This window comes from Myxocyprinus asiaticus, chromosome 10 (assembly GCF_019703515.2).
Source record: "Myxocyprinus asiaticus isolate MX2 ecotype Aquarium Trade chromosome 10, UBuf_Myxa_2, whole genome shotgun sequence".
Classification (NCBI taxonomy): domain Eukaryota; kingdom Metazoa; phylum Chordata; class Actinopteri; order Cypriniformes; family Catostomidae; genus Myxocyprinus; species Myxocyprinus asiaticus.
The window spans coordinates 48,186,381-48,207,346 of NC_059353.1; positions in this window are offsets into that span (position 1 = coordinate 48,186,381).

A 20,966-nucleotide genomic window follows, 5' to 3' on the forward strand; every position below is an offset into this window, starting at 1 on the left:
CTTGACATGTGGCCTTGTTAGGAGATGATCAACATTATTCACTTCACCTGTGAGTGGCCATAATGTTTTGGCTCATCAGTGTACACTACTAGATACTACTAGATATACTAGATATAAATGCACTGTTGACAATGTGTTATTTTATGTTATTTATGTGTTTGTGACAGAAAAGATGTCGGTAGGAAAGCTTGAGTGCATCAGTGGGGCTCCCCTAGTTACTGTTGGGAAATGTTTCATTATTTACTGAATTTTAAAACATTGACGGATAACTCCAAAGTGTTGTCCATAATTTTGACAGCTAAAAAGAAAACAAGAAAAAAAAAAACATAATTTAGAAGTTGAATCTCTCTATTTCTGTCCACGTAACCGTGAGAAAAATGCATCTTTTAATGCAAAAATAATGCAACAGTGACTAATGACCAATAAAAATTATAATGATTATTTTAAACGTGTCCTCTGATTGGAATGCACATTCCCTACCATGCGGCGGTGTTTTGCATAACCATATTAGAAACGATACTAGGAAATTTCTGCCAGCTGACACATTTTTCTACCTGTACAATATATCGATTTAACCCATATATCCAGCTGATCTCATGAGAATTACGTGTCCGTGGCGACATTTTTGCGAAACGAAATTACGTGTTTCATTGCGTGTTTCATTACGCGTTTATCTGCAGATACCAAGTGAAATGTCCAGTGAGGAGTGCCAAAAGCAAGTGAAATGGTGACTAATTATACAAGGTTTTTAAAATGAATATTAGAAAACGTTCCTCCCTAATAGAACATTTCAAGCTAAACCTAACCTATAGTGTCCTAAAAGCAAATGCGACACGAAAGGCACATTTTATGATGCGACCACGCAATTTTGTATCACTTCTATGACACTTTCATCTCACATGTCAGCTTGGGTACTTTGTTGGGCTCGAATTGTGGTCTTCTGAGTCCAAAGTCCAAAACTTTATCAGGTGAGCTACCACTAAATATCTGTGTAATTGTAGGTGAGTCTGTAATACAATGTATGGTTTTTCAAATGATGCGTTAAGAGTAAGAGTGTTTATAAAGTAATAATAAGCCATTGTACTCGTGATTTGTGTGAAAGTGAATAAAACACACAGTTGTTGTAGCGTCTCTGGTGTTAATTTTACCAGGAAACTACAGCGAATTGTAGAATGTGACACATAAAAGTCAGTTTGCAAAAATGTAGTTATTGTAATGTTCATTCTATAAGACTAGGTTGCATCTGTGTGTTTATTCATTCATGGACAGGCAAGCAAAATACCAGGCCTAATTCTTGAAAGTAATTGTCTTTATCCATTTGATACCTCAACTTCAGCAGGTCTGTAATATCTCATTTCACATTTTTGAGTTTATTGCCTTAAAATGAATGTCTGGATTTCTAGTCTGAAGAGCAGGTTTAAAGCAGTCCCTCTTGGCTCCTGAGCCTGCAAGGCTTAAAATGAGACTTACCTGGAATTAAGGCAGAGTCTCTCCTTGAAATTCCCCCAGCCCATGACATGATTTAACAGTTCACCATCTTATACCTATAGATACGCTTCTGCGATATATAATCAGCAAGTTGCACAACACAGACCAAATTGCCCTAGCTGAAAATGACAAAAGCCAAAACTAGCAGCCTAATTAGGGGGCTACATGCCTGAGAATGCACAGCCGAACTTAGCGCAAATAGGAAAAGGTGCTTTCAGCCCGGCGTAGTCCCTTAATGTATTACCACCTGCAACCGCAATCACAGGAGCCAAATTTAAATGCTTATGATTCAAGAGAGACAGGGCACAGACTGGCGAAGAGCCGCGCGAGAGGTGATTTAAAACATTGGCCCTAATGAGTCTGACCGCTGGCCGTCTGATCTGAATGTGATGGGGGAAATTAGATGAGGGAAGAGGTCAGCGACAGTGCCGGCAAGGCCACGCCGCAAATGAAACACAGATAACGCGTCTACTGTCAGTCGCTCTGTTTACTTCATATCAAGAAAACAGCAGCTTGCAGGCTTCCAGCGCTGTATAGATAAAACAATCAATGCACTGGGTTGAGAATGTGTTTTTTGCAAGGATGCAGGCATCTGTGTGTGTGTTTGCTAGTTTTCACCAGCTCAAAGTGTCCAGTTGCGAGGCCACAGCAGGTAAGGAATAGATTGCCTTAGACTTTTCTTCTATACACTTCTGAACCGTATATACACACTCCACATCACTCCATACAGCAGCATGGACACCTCAGCACTCCATCATGGAGAAAAACAACCTGTCGTTCACCTTCTTTCTAAAGGTACAGTTCACTCAAATCATGTCATACAAAACCTGTATGACTTTCTTTCTTCTGTGGAACACAAAAGGAGAGATTTTGAATACTGTAATGGTAGCTATTTTACATGCAATTACAAAGAATGAGGACTGAAATTTTCGAGCTTTAAAAAGGATGTACAAAAGTAGTCCATATAGCTGATGCAACACATTTCAAGTCTTCTGAAGCCATAAAAAAAAAAATACAAAAAATAACTACGATTGAATTTTGGATAGATTTACATGCACATTTATAATCAAACCACAGTGGGTTTTTGCATGCTCCAGTATACATGAAACAATGGGAAATCGAATATTTAAAGGGATAGTTCCCTCAAAAATGAAAATTCTCTCATCATTTACTCACCCTCATGCCATCCCAGATGTGTATGACTTTTTCTTCTATTTCAGCTCTGTAGGCAAGTGAATGGTAACCAGACCTTTCCAGCTCCAAAAATCACTTAAAGGCAGCATAAATGTAATCCATATGACTCCAGTGGTTTAATGAAGTGATATAATAGGTTTGGTTGAGAAACAGAGTCCTTTTTTACTATAAATCTCCATTTTCACTTTCACATTCTGAAAGTGAAAGTGGAGATTTATAGTAAACTACTTATCTGTTTCTCACCCAAAGTGACTGGATTGCTTCAGAAGACATATATGAAAACACTGGAGTCATATGGATTACTTTTATGCTGCCTTCGTGTGGTTTATGGAGCTTCAAAGTTCTGGCCACCATTCACTTGCATTGTATGGACCTTCAAAGCTGAGATATTCTTCTAAAAATCTTTGTTTGTGTTCTGCAGAAAAAAGAAAGTCATACATATCTGGGATGACATGAGGGTGAGTAAATAATGAGAGAATTTTCATTTTTGGGTGAACAATCCCTTTAAAGAAAGGACGTCAAACATGCAAGTCACATGCCAAAATGCCAAGGCAAATTGTAGTTCGATTAATGTGTATACATAAGCTTCAATCGCATTATCTATCAAAAATCAGACTAGTTTTAATTATTTCAGTCAGACATATGCCATTTAAAAATAAAAAGATGAAATATTGTTTTAATCCAACTGAATTCAAACTTTTGTAGTGCATGTAAAATATTAAATGATTTGAACAGATCATTCCAATTTGTAAATTAATCATTCAGATCAGTTTTGTGAACTGGATCAACCAATTCATTGAAAAGATCAGACTCAAAAGAACAATATGTTCGCTTTTGCATTGGGAGTGTGCCTATGATTAGGGATGGGTATTGATAAAGACTTACCGATTCAATTCTGATTAACAAGCTCTCGATTAGATTAGATTCAGAATTTGATTCAATTAAATTCTGATTCATTTGGGTATATTTCAGTTATAATATCCATGTTGTTTACATTTGAAAGACATTCATTCTCAGCTAATGCTGTTGATTATACAGGGGACCTCCTAACTTTGTACACAACAAAAATAAGAATTTAAAAAATATATATTGTATCATTATTTTTTCATCATTTATTTCACATTTTACCTTTTTAAAATTGTACAAATCCCATGTATTCCATCAACATACATATATTGTTCAATCAAAATCCCAATAATAACCAGAAAAATTAATATTTAATGCATAAAGCAGGACTTTTAAATTTAAACAAGCCTGACACTGGGGACTCTTATTTTGAAAAGACAAAATGATGATAAAACTATTGGCAACTATCGACATAGATTTTTGCAGATAACTGATAGTTCTAAAAAGCAACTATCGGCACCGATTAATCGGTAAAACCGATATATCAGTCTACCTCTAATATATATATATATATATACATATATATATATATATATATATATATATATATATATATATACATACATACACTAGAGGTCAACTGATAGTGGATTTTAGCAATACCGATAACTAAGTCGGGCAGTACCTGCCGATAACCGATTAATCAACCGATAGTTTTTAAAATTGATACTGAATGAAAAAATAACACTCAAAGTAAAATAATGCTGAACTTTATTATAAAAATAAACAGTACTGACTGAACCATGAAAATGTATTGTACTTTTTTAAATGAAATAAATATATAAATATTAATATATATGAACTAATATTCAAATTTTAAAATCAGCTGATTTTTAAATTGATGTTGTTTCCTTAGTCCACAAGAGGGCGCAATAAAAACCATTCAGCACCGTAATATTATTGCATAGAATATTCCTATCCTGGCTGTTTAAAAAAAAGAGCATTTCATTTTCAACTAATGTACATAAAATAAATAAACTACAAGTTTTAGTCAGTCCATATTCTCAAATGTTAAGTCAAAAGTAAAATGAGGGGGGAAAACGCTTCAATAGACAGTTCACATGGTGTTACACTTGCACTGATTACTACTCCAGATTCAAGCTTCATAATAACAGTGAAATACCACATTGTTTTTTTATTCAGTACAGTTGCAATATTCACAGATAGCAGTGGTATTCGGCTGAACTCGGTGGTGAAGCGGCTCAGACTATGAGCCCAGGCCAGGGGCTGTTCAAACAGACGGAACACAACAGACTGGAACCGAACACGAGGATCTCGAGACACACATTTCCAAGTTGAACATCTTTCCTGACAAAGCATTTAAACAACTCATTGCTTAATCTGAGAAATGCTTATAAGAGAGCAAGACGCAACGGCCAAAGACCTCCACCAACTGTAAAGGCCCAAACATACTCTACGCAAGTACATGAACGCAGACGCACCTGCTCGATTTCACGCGTCATTGCATTGTGAAATGTGTCAGCACTCAATTCATAACACAACGCAAGTACACACTGCATTCTCAGCGTTGCCGTAAGGGGTGCTAGATCAGATTTTGTTCTTTCAATCAACAACTATCATGGCGGACACAGGCAGCAATTTGAGTTGAATCTTTTCAAAAAATATACATAACTTTTTGTCTCCAGTCCATTCAAACAAACTTGTTTTTTTCTCTGTGTCTCCTCAAATATCGATTCATCTCTACCACATCTTGGCTGCATCCGAAAACGTAAGCAGCTGACTTGCTGACTAATCAGTTAATGGCTTAAGTGACAGCTGTTTTGAATGAATGGAACTCTTAAGGAAACTGGTCTCCGAACAGTTTGAAAAGCAGCTTATTTTCATACTGCCACCGTATACAGCCTCCGAAGGCAGCATTTTCCTGGTTTCAGACGCAGCACTGGTTTCGTGGTCATGCCTAAAAAAATCTATTGTCATCTTGTGGTCTGAGGTTTGTAACCACCAGAGCAACGCAAGAGCGCAAGTAAAGTATGTACAATGGGACCATGCATTGGTCAAGCACTCGTGTCTGCGTTTGCGAACTTGCATGAAGTATGTTTCGGATCTAAGGGGCTGTTCACACTGAATGCTTTTGAAACCATCCATTTGTTTTTCTATGTAAACGCGCGCTTGATGAACGTCTTTGTTTCCCTTTGTTTTTGTTTATTCAGTGTCTTGTGCAGGAGTGCTGTTTTTTAGATGATGTGACTAATTAAAAAGAACTTTAAAAGCATACCGAGACACCAGCTTTCTGTTAAACTGTATTTGTTGCACTGCGTCTAGCCTTTTTTAGCGCAAGAATGTGATCGATCTGAAGTCATGGTATTACAGTGAGGATAAAATGTTTTAATTGAAATCAGATGCGTTTCTGATTTGTTTATACGTTTCTCTCAGCTGCATGAAGATATTAATTTGCTTTCTCACATCACTAGCTTTAAATATGCAACTTAGCTGGCTAATGAATGCATAAACATGACCAGCTGGATATAAACGAATGCAAATAGATGATAATAGATGGTAACAATCGTGACATTTAAACATTTGGGTAGGCGTGTATTTTTGTCACATTGTTCTAACCGCTTGAGGTTAGCTTTAATGTTAGCATCATCTCAGCCTTGTTGGCAAACATACTGCTGTTCTCTACTAATGCAGCATCTAGTCAACAAATGAATTACTTTATAATGATATGACAACGTGTACTGTAGTGTAATGTATACATACCTTATCAATGTTGATGATTTATATCCGCATCTGAAGTGTAATCTCACGTGTCAAAACGAACATCACAAGGCATCAGTGAAGTGATGGTTTTTATTTCGCCTCTAGAGGCCGCTCTCATACTGTAGAACAGTGACTCCAGCACAGCACGCAACGGGGAAAAACTATTGGTGTGGATTTTTGCCGATAGCTGAAATCTGTTATCGGTTCCGATTAATCGGCAAAACCGATATATCGGTCGACCTCTAACATTTACTGTTTGTTGTTGCATGTTTATTGTTTACATGCATAATTTGTACTATTTACAAGAATTTACATTGATTTGTAGAACAGGAACATAGAAGTAAAACGGTACAGTCTCTTTAAGAACATTGGCAGTTCAGTGAGTGTCTCACAGACGTGTTTTGGTTGAGCCATATTAACGAGAGTGGATTTGCATAGATTCTTTACTGCATCTAGGTGTGATTACAATTTATGTTTCTATTATTGTATTAACTGACTGTAAAGAACAGAAAAGGCTAATCAGAGACATTTTAGTCACATAGCGTGAAATTTGGCCGCATATGCAAATATTTTTTCTCACATTTAGAGGGTTAGTAAAAAGATCGATCTTGGCATTTAAGAATCGATATTGTTCAAATGAAGACTGTGAAGCATTGGAAAGTCTATATTTTTACACAGCCCTACATAAGAAGCTATTAAATGTTGCTTAAAAAGGCAGATTTTGAAACAAAGCCCTCAATTCAAAATATTTTAATCTGACATGTGAATGCAAGTGTTAATTTCAAAAACACTGCAGTCCAAACATCGATGTCTACTGCAAAATCAAGTCCTCCGCAAAATCCATTAGAACCAGTTCAAGCATATCGTCTCAAACACAAGAAGAGAGAAAAGAGCCTATAATCAAACCAGGGCTTCAGAATGATGGCACGTAGCTGATCCCGGCACTGTGATTGACAGCTACTGACCACCACTCAACTGGCCCCGGCATCTTCACACCGCTGAGCACAGCGGGGGGCTGTGCAATCAACTGGGCCTTACAGAGATAAACAACGCTCACGTATGAGAGCTCCACACCAAAGGCACGTACCGCACAGTTCCATCACGAGCTTGAGCAGGGTTCACTGACTCCACTGTTTTAGAAATTGCAGACGGATTCAAACAGAGGTGTGGACTGCATCATTCTGTCGGCTGGTAAAGGTGGAGATAAAAAGACAGAGTCCTGCGATCCTGGGTTTTATAAAACACAGAAAGTTGCTTGATTTAAAGAGGGAATAAACCTGAAAAATTTGTCTAAATCCTAAAACATAATTTATACAAATGGAAGAAGTCAACCTTCTTTCTCCTGAATGAACTGAAGCAACCTGGGTGAACGAAGCCTTTAAAATTTGCCATTTAAAATGAGTTAATTGAGGAAATCAAATAGAAAAAGAACATCACATTCAAACCACAACCATGATTAGTTTTAACCAATCATCAATGCTCTTCGACTAGCAGAGTTCTCATAGGCCAAGAATTTCAGGGATATGCGCAAACCAGAGAAATATCATTAAATAACTTATCAGAACAAAAACATCAGTGCATTTCAGAAGCCTGTTCACCCGATGCTTATGGGGGAGGAAATTTAACCCCAAAACAATACAAAAACAATGGAAATTATATTTTGCATGAAGAAAATGAAGCCTACATTTAAGGTCATTAAGATTTTTTGTATTGTGACATTATTTTCTGGAAACTTAAGCACATTTTACATTCCAATTCTCATTATAGTAACACATCCTGACGTTTAACTTACTATTTCCATTTACACTGTATTGCAATAAAAATTTGTACAATTATGTTTTTAACTAAAATCTAAATTTGAAAACTACAAATTTGTTTCAGTTTAAATAATAAATGTTTTCACATTGCAGCAATGAGAATTTCATAACAACCATCTTTTTTCGTGTTGCGGTAATTGGGGGGTTAAATGTGCAGAACTGCCATGAAAATATGTCGCAATGTAAATCTTAGAGACCCTAATTTATTTGTATTTTTTTTTACATTTTCTTCATTAAAAATATAGTTTCTTATTTGTCTCTTGATTTTGGAGTCAAACAGGATGAGGATCATTTCTTGACAGTTTCTGTGAGAATCACTCATATCACTTCATTAAAAAAAATAAAATTTATAATAATAATAATAATAATAATAATAATAATAATTATGCATTTTAATTTTATAACAAATGTAAATAATATTTCATTGTGTAATCTTAAAATATCTGTTATTGCTCAATTTATTTTGATGGAAATTTGTTATGAAATTGAAATGTGTAAATCTTAAAATATTAAGATTATACATATATACACTTAGGTTGAATCATTAAAACTTATTTTTTAACCACTCCAAAGATTTAATATTAGCAAACTGTAGTTTGGCAAGTTGTTTAGGACATCTAATTTGTGCATGACACAAGTAATTTTTCAAGCAATTGTTTACAGACAGATTGTTTCACTTTTAATTGACTATATCACAATTCCAGTGGGTCAGAAGTTTACATACACTAAGTTAACTGTGCCTTTAAGCAGCTTGGAAAATTCCAGAAAATTATGTCAAACCTTTAGACAATAAGCCAATTAGCTTCTGATAGGGTAATTGGCTAATTTGAGTCAACTTGGAGTGTACCTGTGGATGTATTTTAAGGCCTACCTTCAAACTCAGTGCCACATCCTGTCTCCTAGAGATGAAGTTTGGTGTGAAAAGTGCAAATCAATCCCAGAACAACAGCAAAGGACCTTGTGAAGATGCTTGAGGAAATAGGTAGACAAGTATCTATATCCACAGTAAAACGAGTCCTATATCAACATAACCTGAAAGGCTGCTCAGCAAGGAAGAAGATAATGTTGCAAAACCACCATAAAAAAGCCAGACTACAGTGTGCAAGTGCACATGGGGACAAAGATCTTACTTTTTGGAGAAATGTCCTCTGGTCTAATGAAACAAAATTTTAACTGTTTGGTCATAATGACCATCTTTATATTTGGAGGAAAAAGGGTGTGGCTTGCAAGCCGAAGAACACCATCCCAACCGTGAAGCATGGGCGTGGTAGCATCATGTTGTGGGGGTGCTTTGCTGCAGGAGGGACTGGTGCATTTCACAAAATAGATGGCATCATGAGGAAGGAAAATTATGTGGATATATTGAAGCAACATCTCAAGACATCAGCCAGGAAGCTCAGTCGCAAATGGGACTTCCAAGTGGACATTGACCCCAAGCATACATCCAAAGTTGTGGTAAAATGGCTTAAGGACAACAAAGTCAAGGTATTGGAGTGGCCATCACAAAGCTCTGACCTCAATCTGATATAAAATTTGTGGGCAGAACTGAAAAAGCGTGTGCGCGCAAGGAGGCCTACAAACCTGACTCAGTTACACCAGTTCTGTCTGGAGGAATGGGACAAAATTCCAGCAACTTATTGTGAGAAGCTTGTGGAAGGCTACCCAAAACGTTTGACCCAAGTTAAACAATTTAAAGGCAATGCTACCAAATACTAACACAGTGTATGTAAACTTCTGACCCACTGGGAATGTGATTAAGGAAATAAAAGCTGAAATAAATCATTTTCTTTACTATTATTTTTTCACATTCTTAAAATATAGTAATCCTAACTGACCTAAAAAAAGGAATGTTTTCTATGTTTAAATGTCAGGAATTGTGAAAAACTGAGTTTAAATGTATTTGTCTAAGGTGTATGTAAATTTCTGACTTCAACTTGTGTGTGTGTGTGTGTGTGTGTGTGATATATATATATATATATATATATATATATATATATATATATATGCGCACAGATAAGCCACAACATTAAAACCACCTGCCTAATATTGTGTAGGTCCCCTTCGTGCCGACAAAAAAGTGACAACCCGCATCTCAGAATAGCATTCATAGATGATATTCTTCTCATCACAATTTTACAGAGTGGTTATCTGAGTTAACGTAGACTTTGTCAGTTCAAACCAGTCTGGCAATTCTCTGTTGACCTCTCTCATCAACAAGGCGTTTCCATCCACAGAACTGCCGCTCACTGGGTGTTTTTTGTTTTTGACACCATTTGGAGTAAATTCTAGAGACTGTTGTGTGTGAAAATCCCAGGAGATCAGCAGTTACAGAAATACTCAAACCAGCCCATCTGGCACCAACAATCATCCATGCGATTATCTAATTAGCCAACCGTGTGGCAGCAGTGCATAAAATCATTCAGATATGGGTCAGGAGCTTCAGTTAATGTTCACATCAACCATCTGAATGGGGAAAAATGTGATCTCAGTGATTTGGACTGTGGCATGATTGTTGGTGAATCTCCTGGGATTTTCATGAGATGCGGGTTGGCGCTGTTTTGGCAGCAATATTTTCTCACCTTAATGTCATTCCGAACTGGTATGCTGTTAATTTTCTGTGGAACAGAAAGCTGACATTTTTTAAATGTCTTCACGCAGCTCTTTTCCATATACTACAACAGTTCGGACCATGGCTGTCCAAAAAGGACCACCTAAGTATCATAAAAGTAGTCCATATGACTTGTGTGCTATATTCCAAGCCTTCCGAAGTCATACGATAGCTTTGTGTGATGAACAGGCTGAAAGTTAAGTCATTATTCAATAATAATCTTGCCCTCCCCCAAAGCTTTTTAGAGCTTGACAGTCCCTGGTCACTATATACTTTTAGAGTATGCAAGAGCTACAGAACATTTCTTCGCGTTGTCTTTGCATATTAAGCAGGAATGGAGAGCATATTAAATGCACACACTTCTGCTTTATGAATATAGCACATCAGGGTTCACAGGGTACATCTGAATTCTAGATATGTGTAGTTGCATATAGGCTACACGTGCACAGAAAAGAGCACAGAGCAAAGCCACTCTAAACTAGTCTAAACAAGATGACTGTATCTTTGGAAAGTTTCTTTTACATATTTTGCCATGTCCTGACATCCATTCCCATTAAATGACATATAAGAAAATTGCAAAAGTCTGTGCTATCTGTCCTTGAGCTTGTCATTAGCATACCAAAAATAACATTCCCGTGCTTAAAACAAACAGTTAAATAAATAAACAAAACTTGTATAATGCAGGTTATGTAAGTGTCATCTTTATCTGGTAAACATTCCCACGAGCAATGCAAAGAAGCACCCAAGAGCATTTACATCGCTAATTTACCCATCCATTAAAGAGACAGATGCTTTGATACTATTGCCATGTTTATCGTTCGTCTCGCGGGATTCATTAGGGTCCAACACTCCCTTCAGAACATAATCTATTGCTTAATTAAACTTCCCAAATATGAAATTTGAACCTATGAATAAGAAGATAAGTTATTGCTTTGTTGTTCCCTCATTTGCACAATATTTTAATGAACACAAACCCGAGATATATTACCATTTGCATGTAAATATAGCTTTCCCTCAACCACTTAAGGGCTTTGATTTGACTGTGGCGGTGTGTAAGCCCTCTTTTTCCGCGTGATGAATCTCTGAAGGATACGAATTGAGGCGCATTGACTGCGCTGGGAAATTTCACAGCTACTGGCTCCATCGCACATCATTGCAAAGTGTGAAATTTTAATCAGAGATGTTGTGAAGAAACAAGGATCGTCTGACGACCATAATTAATGACTTCTGTCATAGAGATTACAGTGGCAGATTTGAATGTGCGAGTGTTTTAAAGAGCAAGAGAAAATGCATTAACTAAATTGTATAGCATGAAGTGCTGGTGATCTAAAGACATCGTGCTGGCATGTCAGTTTGTGTATGCATCCATATTCTCTGTTGTATTGGATGGCATTCTTTTGATTTTAATTTAACAGTGTTTTCTGATGCGCACTCCACCTCTTGTTCGGCGTGCATCAATTTCACGGATGGCTTAATAATGCATGGTATTCTCAAAATGATTAAAAACATGCAACATCAACATTGACATTTATCTACATACTACAGCTGAACTGTAACAAACTTATGTCATATGTCTTCAAGAATCACTTCTGCTCATATTATTCTCATTATTCACATAATGTAGTGTATTATAACATCTATCTGTCTGTCTGTCTGTCTGTCTATCAGGATAGATTTAATTTTCACAACAAATGTGTTTCACAACCTCTCCTTGTCTTGTGATATCCTGCAAAGCTATCACTTAAACTTTAGTAGCAAAACTGGCATTTGATTCATTTTCAAGAATCAGTAAAAACTGTCCATTTCTATGACGGATTCAAAACTCCGATTCAACTATTTAAATAGCTCCACAGTATTTAAGCGACGTTCACTGTTAATATTTACTAAAATATCAAAATCTACAAAAGGAGGTGGATCTTTTTCTTATTTGGCTCCTAAACTATGGAATAGTGGTCTACTGATATGGGTTTTTTATTGGCTGATGCCGATATCCAGAGAGCAGGGTGGCCGATAGTCCGATACAATGCTGATATATCACACAATTTAATATAGTGAATAACATAAACATAAAATTGCTAAAAAATTAATAAACTCTTATTTAGCACAATATTTACTCAGTTTCACATAAAACTAAAAAATAATATTGAATTTTAAATGGTAGATGGCAGTTTCTTCAGATTTCTCTTTAGTCATCATATTTTAGTAATTTATTTGCACATTAATAAATTGTTAATATATTAGGAAGAAGGAAATAACAGTACACACAGTAGTCCAGCAACCATGGATGGCATGTCCACATTAGCAATCGCCAGGGTTGGGAGGATTACTTTTGAAATGTATTCCACTACAGATTACAGAATAAATGCTGTAAAATGTAATTTGTAATGTATTTCATTAGATTACTCAAGGTCAGTAACGTATTCTAAATACTTTGGATTACTTCTTCAGCACTGGTAGATTTTTTCACTTGTTTTGACTATAAAAACTCTGCCAGTACAGTAAGACAAAATACACATGTTAAAAATACATTCTCTGAAAAACCGAAATATCTTATGCAGTGTTGTTTCTAAAACAAGATAAATCAAACTGATCTTGTTTGAAGGATTTTTAGATATTTTTACAGGAAAACAATACACAAATTATTATCAAGAATAAAATGTTTTCCCTAATATCAAAGGTCTTACTAGAAAAAATAAATTATGATCCAACGTGAATTTTCTTGATAAAAAAATATGATCGTGTCTGGTAACATGTGCATGTAACAATGACAATTTACACAAGGATTATTTCTATTTCTTCTGCTCCAAACTTACTTCAAACTTACTTCTCTGTCTGCTCGTATGAATGTAACAGATCATAAGAAAGTGTTTCACCGCTGTTCAAATGCACTTTGTATCGCATCATTTATATGTATAAATGTTTTACATCTGAAAGGACTAAATATTAAATGAAACAAATGACAATAAAATGCAAAGTAATCTCTTCAGTAATCAAAATACTTTTTGAATGTAACTGTATTCTGATTACCAATGATTTAAATTGTAACTGTAGTGGAATACAGTTACTTATATTTTGTATTTTAAATACGTAATCCCGTTACATGTATTTCGTTACTCCTCAACCCTGGCAATCGCATTTACTCAAAAAAAATAAAAAATACAGAATCAAACCAATTGTACATACAGTACATTGTGAATAAGACATTTACTTATAGCACATGTGAAGTGCTTTTACCTTGGGCTGCATCCGAAAACGTAGGCAGCTGACTTGCTGACTAAACAGTTAATGGCTGAACTGACAGCTGTTTTGAATGAATGGAACTCTTAAGGAGACTGGTCTCCGAACAGTTTGAAAAGCACCTTATTTTCATTGTACCTCCGTATACAGCCTCCGGAGGCAGCATTTTCCTAGTTTCAGATTCAACCTTGAAATTTTTTATTCTGGCTGATGGAATACACGCTTCAGAGGATGATATTAGATGAGCGCTCGATGGGAAGAAAACGCTGGATTTTCGTGAGGTTCGTGAATTACATCTGTTTAAACAAGATATCTGCATATTTGCAGACGGTATATAATAGAAGTTTTATTTATATTTGCCTTTTATCATTAGCAAAGTTACAGGGAACTGTTGAGGAAAGGCTGATAGAGCACATGCGTAAGGGGTATATAAATGAGCGCTCCACAGGACGCTGGATCTGCTGAAGTTGTGTGAGGTTGGTTTATTACATCTTTTTAAATGAGATATGTGCATATTTGCAGATGGTATATAATATTCGTTTTATTGATATTTGCCTTTTTATCATTAGACAAGACAGTTATAAGTTACAGGGAACTGTTGAGGAGAGAGAGGGAGAATGAAACAGGCGAGCACTTAAACATTATGAGCTCAAACGGCTCTGATATGCAGACCGTTTAAATGAGACTGTGTTGCACACCAATCTATTATTGTAGTAACATGATGGCACGTAAGAAGAAAACGAGCCGTGGCTTGTCGTTTACATGTCTCAGTCACTTCACATGCAAGCAGGTGATTCTTGGCGCCCTCAAGAAACAAATTAGCCAAACGGGAAAATTTATTGGCAGATGCCGATAATGAAACAAGTCAGAATCGGCGATATACTATATCGGTCAACCACTACTATGGAATAGACTTCCAAGCATTTTTCAAGACTCACTGTCTCAGTTTAATTCTAGACTAAAGACTCATCTTTTCAGCCAGGAATACACCTAATTTATCCATCAACTCATAGTTATGCTGAATTAGTCAGATCTGTGGGACCGGAAACACTAATCATATTCTATAACTTTGCATTAAAATGTATGGTGTCTACGCTAATATTTTTCTATTTGTTTCCCTGTGTCATCCTCAGGACACATATCCTGAGGTTACCAAAGCCTTCCAGATCCAGCTACGGTCCTGCCTGATTTCCATCTCCCTCCACTACATGTTGCTATGTGATCACAATTAACTGCAACCAGATTTCACTCCAGTATACTACTTCAAAGAGGATGCTTCATACTTCAGTGGCCACTGCCTGAACATTGGACTTAGGATGGACTACACATTCTTAAATGGAATAAATAGACAATAAATTAATTAGCAACTAAAGCCTTCATCAGCAATATAACAAAAGACAATGCATTTTATTTTTATTTTTATTTATTTTTTAAGGCATAATCTACAATTATGTTTTCATCAGTCCACACAATGATGACTCTAAGACATTACACATATTACAGCTTAATTTTTTGTTACGGCATATTTTTCTGTAATGCTGCTCTGAAACTATGTGTGTTGTGAAAAGCGCTATACAAATAAAAATGACTTGAAAATTTGCATGCGGCCCTGCCGGGCGTTTTTATGTGTTCAAATGTTTTAGTAAAATATAAATAGATAAATGTTGCTGTTTATTACTATTAGTATTGCTACAGTGGTGCATACAAATCAAAACTGTTCAATATTCTTCCTTGTGTTCATATAGTTAAAAACATGCCTTAATTGTTTAAAATATATATATATATATATATATACTGTATATAACTGTACATAGGTATATCGCTCAGTCCTACTAACCAATAAGGTCATTTCATGCAATGTTTTGACGTGAGCTGTTGTTGTTTACTGGAGGGGCATTTGAGAACCATTTATGTCTCAGACCTCACCAGCTCATTAACATGCAAATAGTGCATATGTTTTCATTTTCCAGAACAGTAATCGGGCACTGTTTATCCAATCACCAACTTTTATTTTACAGGCCAGTGTCAGAGAGAGAGAGAGAGACAGAGAGATTGTGCTTTGAAGCATGCACGCATTTTGAAGTGGCCACTAATCATAGATTGCAAACTCAAGTGTTTCCTGGAAGTGTCTGCCCTCTCAGCACCCTGAGTTGTGTTTCTGACCCGGGGTTGACCTGCGGGCTAATTCCTGCAATCAATATTTTAAGTGCTTCCTAGTGCACTTCTGTCACATCCCATGGCATGGATTTTGAAATGTGATTAGATTACTAGTCCAAGAATCATTGCGGTTGGTAAAATTTGTAAAACAGACTGATTACTGATTGTTAAGTGCTAAGTGTCTTAATCTCAAAAGAAATGTGAAAAGTGTATTCCATAATACTTCACTGTTTTAAATACCATTGCTGTGATAAAACAGGGGAAAAAAAACAACAATTAATAATTAGGCATTGGTGCACTGATTTGTGTTGAAGAGGTCCTAATCAAATGCTGCATGCTTGGACCAAAGCATTGTGGTGACCTCAACAGTGAGGTAAAATGAGAAAAAAATATACCAAGAAAATATTTTGGCACTTAAGCCACACTTTAAAATGTATGAATGTAATTTACTGAAACTGCTCAGAAAAGTTGTTAGGAAAGCTCAAGTAGCCTTTTTTTTTTTTTTTTTTTTTTTTTTTTGAGATGCCACTTGCTTTGATATATCGGGCCCTATTTTATGAGTGCTATGCCTTAACCGAGCGCTATGCAATATGTCATACATGCAAAGTCAGTGGGCATGGCCATGAAGTTTTGATATTTTTGTGCAAGCATGCGCAAAGTCTAGGCGCAAGTGGGTTGGTGAAATTGCGCGCAAAGTGCTAATGTGCTGGGTCAAGTGCAATTTAATTCTTCTCTGTATATTGCACCATCACCTTACTATTATATATGTCAGGCAACGTTGATATAAATGAAGACAGCCAATTCTTAAGAATATGGTAATGTAAATGGGCTGTATGCAATGCATCTCCTTCTCTGTGACAGTATTGTCACCTTTGCTGCTCTGGACCACAATGTATGTGTTGTATATGTTCTCTATCTGCCTTTCTGGGACTATTGGCTCTCATCCTGCTCACCTGTGTCTCACCTTCTTGAAATATGCTTTGCTACTCACCCAAAGTTCATTGTTTTGTAATGTATATTTGTTATATGTTTCTCTGTTTAATGATTTATGTACAGCGTCCTTGAGCTTTGGAAAGGTGCTATACAAAAGAAACTTTTATTATTTTATTAAACTATCATTTTTATTATTAACAATCATATTGATCTAGTGAAACACAACTCATGGCTAGTATTAAAAGTGATCGATAGCTCTTTGATATCATCTACTGGTGGAAACCCTAAACTGCAAATTCAGGAACTGAGTTTAGACTTTGCACTGAGAATAGACGTGCTACTCAGACATCTTAGCGCAATTACCTATTTCTCAGGAAAATTGCACTTTGCGCCACTACATTAACATACAATACACCCACAGTTTGCATGCATACACCCACAGACAGCGCAAACACTCCCACCCACACCCATTGTGCTCTCACGAAAATTGGATAAGATGTACTGTAAGTAGCTCACGGTCGTTGCGCTGCGCCTAGCGTGGTCATAAAAACAGAGCTCATAGTATCTAATCAATGACATAAAGACATTTTTAATTGCGACTTAAGTGTCCAAATTAGAGATCAACCTGTAGTTGAGTACAGGCAGTGGGAATCTGCCAATAGTTTTTAAAATAGCCAATAATATGAATTAAAACATTTCACTTAATGTAAAATAGTGCTGAATTAAAAAATAAAAAATAAAAAAATAAAAAAAATTAACGATAATGACTTTTTGTAATTATTTAATAAAATAAATGAAAATACATTTAAAAACTGCAGATATCTGCATTGATTTTTGCCAATAACCAATAGTTCCAAAAGCAACTGATATATCGGTCAACCTTTTGTCCAAATAATTTTTAGAGCCACTGTATGTCACAGTCAGCTCAGTTATGTTGCCTAGTGCAGTGCAGTATGTAAAACAAAAGTGGTAGTAGACTTAAACTTTTTGTACTGATTTTGAGGGAAAATCTGTAGAATGGATTTAAACATGACAATATGTGTTAAATGGAGCTGGGAGTATTATACTCTTATAGAAATCTGAACACAATTAAATTAGCCAAAGTGTTTAAGAAACAAACACGCAAGGAATAGAAATGCCTAGTTCCAATTCTATTGAAATCTGCTAAGCGTTCTGTGGGTTCTACAGACGTGGATTCCATGTGGGCCTGATTGTAAGTATTAAAGATGCAAAGGTTGCAGCTTCAGTTCTATGAAGGGGTGACCCAGAATGTGGAGGTTTACTGAGAGCAAAGTCCACTTCTACTATTGTTCCCTTGGGTAAGGCACTTAACCTCGGGTTACTCCAGAGGGACTCCACCAGCAAAATCCCTGTAAATTACTGTGGAAAAAACAACTGCTAAATACTAGTCTCACATAGCCAGACTTTTGACGTTCAGCATCAGTGTGGTCCGGTTTGCAGGTTATTCTGGCCAAGAACTGCCCACTTAGACAGGAAGAGACTGTCTGACTACCATATAAAGTGACCAACGAAGTTTGTTTTGGTTGTTTAGAGGTTAGGATTATCTGAAATAATTGACAAAGAAATTGACTGGTGTGGTTAAAAAAAAACCTCTCAAATAATAGCACAGCAGTGCACTAACCAGTATAAACCAGATTGGACCAACAATATTGCTGGTCTGAACTGGTCTCAGGCCTAGCAGGCCATAACTAGAGCAGTCCTCACCAAGACTGTCCTTGTCCCAAGAAGTATACTTCAAAATATTCTCCAGCCCATTCCATTCACAGCTGCCACTGTAGTGTTGGCAGAACGTTGGGTTTCTGCGCCGACTCTGGCACCAAGCCTGACGTTTGCCACCACTACGCTCCCATTCTCCGGCGCGAGGGTTTGTTTCAAAAGCTGCCTAATCAACTGCACGGTGGCCCTTTAGAATGGAGGCTGGCACGCAGATACATTCCCCATTGTGTCGCCTGTAACGAACACAAATAACATGCGTCAGTCGCTGTGTGCTCCTGTCGTAGCCTGCATGAAACAGGAGGGACATTAAACAAATTGTGCATTATTGTATGCTGCTGTGCGGAGGGCAGCGCAAGCTTTTTGTGTGTCTAAAACGCTGCCAGGTGGGAGCCTTATTGTGTTTGGCTGACAAGTGGTGTTAATGAAATCACAGACGCCTGTCCGGCAAATAATGGGAAACCGCCAGAGAGACGCTAACCACACGTGTCCACTAGAATGGAATGAGTGGAAATGAACGGACGTTTTCAATTCATTCTCTATGAGAGCCAGGCAACAGACTTGGGCAGATGATTGTGGCATTGACTGCGAGCTGTGAGAGCATCAAAAAGTTGAGAAATGTTCAATTTTAAGCAATTTAGTGGTGAAAAACACCAGGCAACGGCCAATCACTGTGATCTTAAAGCATTGGCGTTTGACATAAGCATTTTAAAATCTACTGATAGCGCGGAACATTCTGCTGGATTCAGTGCTTGTATCACTTTGTCACACAATACTATATTTAATTCAAAACACCAAAGTTTGCACACTTTCATTGTGGCTAGGCAAACAAAAGTGTATTATATTGACACTGTAAATATACTTTGGACATTCAGAAAAAGTTTTCATCTTCCCAACTGTAATCACGTATATCCTGTATAAACTGTAGGGTTGCTCCGATACCAACATTTTGGCTTCGGAATGATACCAACTCTGGTACCTCGGTATCGATACTAAATCAATACTATATAGTAATCAACAAATAAAAACCTCAGATTTTTTAATGAAATTACACAGAAAATTACTTGATTAAAAGAACTGCATAAAGTCTTACATTTACAAATTATGCATTTCAATTTTTCTGGATCCCATGTTAAATGTTTTAATTACATGTTATGATCAAATGGTATTTAATTAAATTGATACATACAGTTTTAATCAAATACAAATTTAATTTTTTGCACCAGTGTTATTATCATCAAAGATGAGGTTACGATTTCTGAGACCCCAACCGTCCAGTCGGGGACTCGGGGGCATACATCCAGGGAAAATTATAAAAAAGTGAGTTTAAATCCTAATTTTAAAATAATTTCTAACAGCTATTGTCGTCATGTATATTCAAAACGTTTAATTAAATAAAAATCTAGTTTAAGACAATGAGTGGCTATTTTGCACAGTTTTTCCACAGGAAGAATGGTATTGAATTTAGAATATAATACATTTTACCTATATGCTTCAATACAGTAATAACAAGAAATATTTACATACACATATTTTTACAAAACATTTTGGAAAATGAATAAAGTGTGCAAAAACACCTACACCTTCACTAAATTACTGTGCATTTTGGAGCCCATATTAATATGATTTATTATTGTCAAGTCAAGCTTATTATTATTACTATAATAATAATACTATATTTCTGTCATATTTACTTCACCTGGAGCTTTTATTTTGACAAACGTTGATAGTGCAATGCAGTGTCAAACTCTATTTGACAGTTTACAATCTTCCTCATTGCAAACCTGAAGCGTTGTCACCTCCATTATTTCTGTGATACTGTGTTGTGTTTTAGATTTGTAAAATAACTTTAAGCGGTTTCATATGTTTGGAATTTGTGAATGGGTGAACCTGGAGCATTTTCAATGCACGTGGGCCGCTCCGAGACGATGGAAAACAGCTTATCATCGCGTGAACATAGAACAACGCGTCACCCGTCACCCCTTGAGCATTTTGCTTAGCTTTCCAACCTCCATCCCAGATGTCTGGGGCCCCACACAATTGCGTGATTTGCCTGGTGGTGACTGATTACACTGTGTAACAATTTTAATTTTAATTTTATTTTTTTGCTTCCTGGGTAGTAAGTGTTATTTCCTAATTGCTTATGCCTCAAAAGTATAGAAAATGGCTAT